Source organism: Coregonus lavaretus, assembly GCF_964263955.1.
Source record: "Coregonus lavaretus genome assembly, chromosome: 1".
In the NCBI taxonomy this organism is placed as follows: domain Eukaryota; kingdom Metazoa; phylum Chordata; class Actinopteri; order Salmoniformes; family Salmonidae; genus Coregonus; species Coregonus lavaretus.
The window spans coordinates 47,164,403-47,170,644 of record NC_139988.1 but is presented as its reverse complement, the minus strand read 5'-3'; positions in this window follow the sequence as shown (position 1 = coordinate 47,170,644).

The following is a 6,242-nucleotide window of genomic DNA, read 5'->3' as shown; positions in this document are numbered from 1 at the left end:
CCAAAGTTGTGGCAAAATGGCTTAAGGACAACAAAGTCAAGGTATTGGAATTCTGACATTTTGTCACGATCGCCAATGAAGTATGACCAAAGCGCAGCGTTGGGAGTGAACATGATGATTTTAATTTTGAAACACACGACAAAACAAAACACGATCCGTGAAGTCCTCAGTGACAACTACTGAACAATGAACAAAAACCCACAACCACAAGGTGAACACAGACATTTAAATATGGCTCCCAATCAGAGATAACGAGCCGACAGCTGACACTCGTTACCTCCGATTGGGAGTCACTGACCAAACATAGAAGGCGAACACCTAGACACTACCCACAGTACACAACACACGGAAATCTACACACCCTGACTAAACACAAAAAGTCCTAGAACCAGAGTGTGACACATTTCACATTCTTAAAATAAAGTGGTGATCCTAACTGACCTAAGACAGGGAATTTTTACTAGGATTAAATGTCAGGAATTGTGAAAAACAGAGTTTAAATGTATTTGGCTAAGGTGTATGTAAACTTCCGACTTCAACTGTACATACCAGTCAAAATTTGGACACACCTACTCATTCAAAGGTTTTTCTTTATTTTTAATATTTTCCACATTGTAGAATAATAGTGAAGACATCAAAATGAAATACCACATATGGAATCATGTAGTAACCAAAAAAGTGTTAAACAAATCAAAATATATTTTAGATTCTTCAAAGTAGCCACCCTTTGCCTTGATGACAGCTTTGCACACTCTTGGCATTCTCTCAACCAGCTTCACCTGAAATACTTTTCCAACAGTCTTGAAGCAGTTCCTACATATGCTGAGCACTTGTTGGCTGCTTTTCCTTCACTCTGCGGTCCAACTCATCTCAAACCATCTCAATTGGGTTGAGGCCGGGTGATTGTGGAGGCTAGGTCATCTGATGCAGCACTCCATCACTCTCCTTCTTGGTCAAATAGCCCTTACACATTCTGGAGGTGTGTTGGGTCATTGTCCTGTTGAAAATCAAATGATAGTCCCACTAAGCCCAAACCAGATGGGATAGCGTATTGCTGCAGAATGCTGTGGTAGCCATGCTGGTTAAGTATGCCTTGAATTCTAAATAAATCACAGACAGTGTCACCAGCAAAGCACCATCACACCTCCTCCATGCTTCACGGTGGGAACCACACATGCAGAGTTCATCCATTCACCTACTCTGCGTCTCACAAAGACACAGCGGTTGGAAACAGAAATCTCAAATTTGGACTCATCAGACCAAAGGACAGATTTCACCGGTCTAATGTCCATTGCTCGTGTTTTTTGGCCCAAGCTAGTTTCGTCTTCTTATTGGTGTCCTTTAGTAGTGGTTTCTTTACAGCAATTCGACCATGAAGGCCTGATTCACGCAGTCTCCTCTGAACAGTTGATGTTGATATGTGTCTGTTACTTGATCTCTGTGAAGCATTTATTTGGGCTGCAATTTCTGAGGCTGGTAACTCTAATGACCTTATCCTCTGCAGCAGAGGTAACTCTGGGTCTTCCTTTCCTGTGGCGGGCCTCGTGAGAGCCCGTTTCATCATAGCGCTTGATGGTTTTTACGATTGCATTTGAAGAAACATTCAAAGTAATTTTTTAGCACTCTTAACCCTCCCCAATGTCATCTGTTATCATGCTTGCCTCTCGTGGTCAACTAAGGTCTCTTAGATCAAGATGCGATCACCCACAGAAACATCACCAATGTTCCACCGATGCCAGACGTGATTAATCAACAAACTGGGCTGCAGATAGACTTCTAGTGATTGCTAAGTTTAATTGAGTATGCTGTTATAGGTCATCTAAAACGGTACCATTAAAATGGCTTCGGTCACAAAAGATGGTTCCTACAAATATGTAGCTTCACTCACTGTCTGTAATATTTTGAAGGGCATTTTCAGTAGACTTTCAGTTATTGCTATATTATTACATGACTATTATTATTACATATATTATTACATGACTTTTTATGATGCTCTACTAATTTACGTTTCTCATAACTATCAAGGACATATGTTTTCATAACTTACTTGACATGATATTGTGTGTGACCTGGATGAAATATACTGTGACTGACTCTTAACCCAGTATCTTGAGTTGACTCGATATAAATTGTCTCAATAATTCCATACTTCACAGTGGTTGCTAATGATATTAAGATATTATTAGTGACCTGTGCATTATTGAATTATTGTTATTTTGTTGCTTATCTTCTCTGACGTGCACTATCACTCGATGGTCACCTCAATAGGATACCTACTTTGAGTTTCCAATGGATCACTCAAATGTAATTTGAAACACTCCCGATATAGTTGAACATTCTAGCTATTCTGTATTATTGGCCAATTTGCCAGATAGGATTACATGCCGGGAAGTAAAGCCCATTGCGGGTCATAGTCACACAGGTATTGAAAATTGCATTAAGATGACTGCGGTGCCAAGAAAATATCTAATTGGCTGACTAACATCTACTGGAATTTCAGCTCCAGCTGCATTACCTTATAATTCATACGTTGTTTCCATTTTCTAATCTTAAAACCCTCCCTTTTGATTCCGGCACTGTTTTTTATATTACGCTAATGATGTTTGAAGTCAGCATTAGGATGTTGGATGCACTTATGCTTTGTCTGCCATCCAGGAAACGGCTAAATCTGCTGTCAGATTTTGGTATTTTAAGTATGTCCATATTAGGCTGCCCCTCATTATAAAGAGGAACATTGCCATCCCGCCCCGCCCACACTGCCCACCATTTCCTCACCCCCCTTATCATTTCCTGCTAAACGTCTAGACTGAAAAATAAATGCTGTCCTTTGTCATTAGCAGTGCAGATGGGTTTGATCAAACTACCACAAAATAGCAATTCACTATATATACTGAACAAAAATATAAACGCAACATGCAACAATTTCAAAGATTTTACTGAGTTACAGTTCATATAAGGAAATCAGTCAACTGAAATAAATTGATTAGGCCCTAATCTATGGATTTCACATGACTGGGAATACAGATATGCATCTGTTGGTCATCTGTTGGTAAAAAATGGGCCTCACAATGGGCCTCAGGATCTCATCACGGTATCTCTGTGCTTTCAAATTGCCATCGATAAAATAAAATTATGTTCGTTGTCCGTAGCTTATGCCTGCCCATACCATAACCCCACCGCCACCATGGGGCACTCTGTTCACAACATTGACATCAGCAAACCGCTCGCTCACACGACGCCATACACGTGGTCTGCTGTTCTGAGGCCGGTTGGACATGTTGCTAAATTATTTTAAACGACGTTGGAGGTGGCTTATGGTAGAGAAATTCACATTCAATTATCTGGCAACAGCTCTGGTGGACATTCCTGCAGTCAGCATGCCAATTGCATGCTCCCTCAAAACTTGAGACATCTGTGGCATTGTGTTGTGTGACAACTGCACATTTGAGTGGCCTTTTATTGTCCCCAGCACAAGGTGCACCTGTGTAATGATCATGCTGTTTAATCAGCTTCTTGATATGCCACACCTGTCAGGTGGATGGATTATCTTGGCAAAGGAGAAATGCTCACTAACAGGGAAGTAAGCACATTTGTGCACAACATTTGAGAGAGAAGCTTGTTGTGCGTATGGAACATTTCTGGGATTTTTTATTTCAGCTCATGAAACATGGGACCAACACTTTACATGTTGTGTTTATATTTTTGTTCGGTGTATTTATGTATAACTATGAAACAGTACGGTAGTGGATTGCTTTCCTTTATTTCTATATTTCTGCACTTAGACTGGCAGTCATTTTAAGTTACAGTATTGAAGCATGGAAAAGGAACAAGGCCTCCTATCCCAACATGCTGACCTTGGCTTAGACATTGCAATAATATTCTAGACCAGTTACAACAGTTGACCTTTCACCTGTTCTTAGACTGTGTGTTGCCTGGGCATGTCAGATATCCAAATCTATATTCATAAAAATGTGACTATATTTACTTTAGACTGACACCCCGAAAATAATTAACAGTCAAAGACTAGAGGCAACCCAATAGGTCCCTTTGAAGATCATATCAGAACCTAGAAGGCCTTTCCCTTTTGTTTGGCCCGCTTTGATTCCTTGTTAATACCAGAATAGAACTTCAGGAAAATAATCAGCTGTTTCAATAGGATATAAGCAAAAATGGGTAATCTTTGACATCTCTTACACTCACTAACTGTAAGTCACTCTGGATAAGAGCGTCTGCTAAATGACTAAAATTTAAATCTCTTAAAAGATTGCCAGCAGAGCGTCACAGACTCCCAACTCCCAAGTTGCACAGAAATATAAAAAAATCCTTTGGGGAGATGTTGATTTTTATCAAACTCATGTTGTGCACCCATCTGAATATTTATGTTGGGATGCCAGAGAAAACAAGCGGTGCCCCTAAAGTAGGCCTAATCACGCCTTGGTCAGTGAGAAACAAATTCTATGGTTTGACCTCCTTTAAAGCCATGTTTGAAAATAGCCTATAGGCATAGAAGTACATCTCATGAGCTCATATTTTTTATAATAATGATAATCTTCTTAGTAATGGTGAGAAGGTTAGTTGTGGTTGGTTTATTTAGATTTGTATTAAAAACATGTTTCTATTAAGTATGCTGTAGGTGTAGGTCACACTACCACACAGAAAAGAAATAGCCATACTTTATCAAATTTGGGACACACCTTTACCTTTAACACAGTTACTGATAAACATAGCCAAAAGGCGTAGTCTATTTCACACTCGAAAATTAGTCCAGAGTTCACAAATTCTAAATAATCTGTAGTTGACAAGTGGGGAGAACAAGTATTTGATACACTGCCGATTTTGCAGGTTTTTCTACTTACAAAGCATGTAGAGGTCTGTAATTTTTATCATACACACTTCAACTGTGAGAGACGGAATCTAAAACAAAAATCCAGAAAATCACATTGTATGATTTTTAAGTAATTAATTTGCATTTTATTGCATGACATAAGTATTTGATACATCAGAAAAGCAGAACTTAATATTTGGTACAGAAACCTTTGTTTGCAATTACAGAGATCATACGTTTCCTGTAGGTCTTGACCAGGTTTGCACACACTGCAGCAGGGATTTTGGCCCACTCCTCCATACAGACCTTCTCCAGATCCTTCAGGTTTCGGGGCTGTCGCTGGGCAATACGGACTTTCAGCCCCCTCCAAAGATGTTCTATTGGGTTCAGGTCTGGAGACTGGCTAGGCCACTCCAGGACCTTGAGATGCTTCTTACGGAGCCACTCCTTAGTTGCCCTGGCTGTGTGTTTCGGGTCGTTGTCATGCTGGAAGACCCAGCCACGACCCATCTTCAATGCTCTTACTGAGGGAAGGAGGTTGTTGGCCAAGAACTCGCGATACATGGCCCCATTCATCCTCCCCTCAATACGGTGCAGTCGTCTTGTCCCCTTTACAGAAAAGCATCCCCAAAGAATGATGTTTCCACCTCCATGCTTCACGGTTGGGATGGTGTTCTTGGGGTTGTACTCATCCTTCTTCTTCCTTCAAACACGGCGAGTGGAGTTTAGACCAAAAAGCTCTATTTTTGTCTCATCAGACCACATGACCTTCTCCCATTCCTCCTCTGGATCATCCAGATGGTCATTGGCAAACTTCAGACGGGCCTGGACATGCGCTGGCTTGAGCAGGAGGACCTTGCGTGCGCTGCAGGATTTTAATCCATGACGGCGTAGTGTGTTACTAATGGTTTTCTTTGAGACTGTGGTCCCAGCTCTCTTCAGGTCATTGACCAGGTCCTGCCGTGTAGTTCTGGGATGATCCCTCACCTTCCTCATGATCATTGATGCCCCACGAGGTGAGATCTTGCATGGAGCCCCAGACCGAGGGTGATTGACCGTCATCTTGAACTTCTTCCATTTTCTAATAATTGCGCCAACAGTTGTTGCCTTCTCACCAAGCTGCTTGCCTATTGTCCTGTAGCCCATCCCAGCCTTGTGCAGGTCTACACTTTTATCCCTGATGTCCTTACACAGCTCTCTGGTCTTGGCCATTGTGGAGAGGTTGGAGTCTGTTTGATTGAGTGTGTGGACAGGTGTCTTTTATACAGGTAACGAGTTCAAACAGGTGCAGTTAATACAGGTAATGAGTGGAGAACAGGAGGGCTTCTTAAAGAAAAACTAACAGGTCTGTGAGAGCCGGAATTCTTACTGGTTGGTAGGTGATCAAATACTTATGTCATGCAATAAAATGCAAATG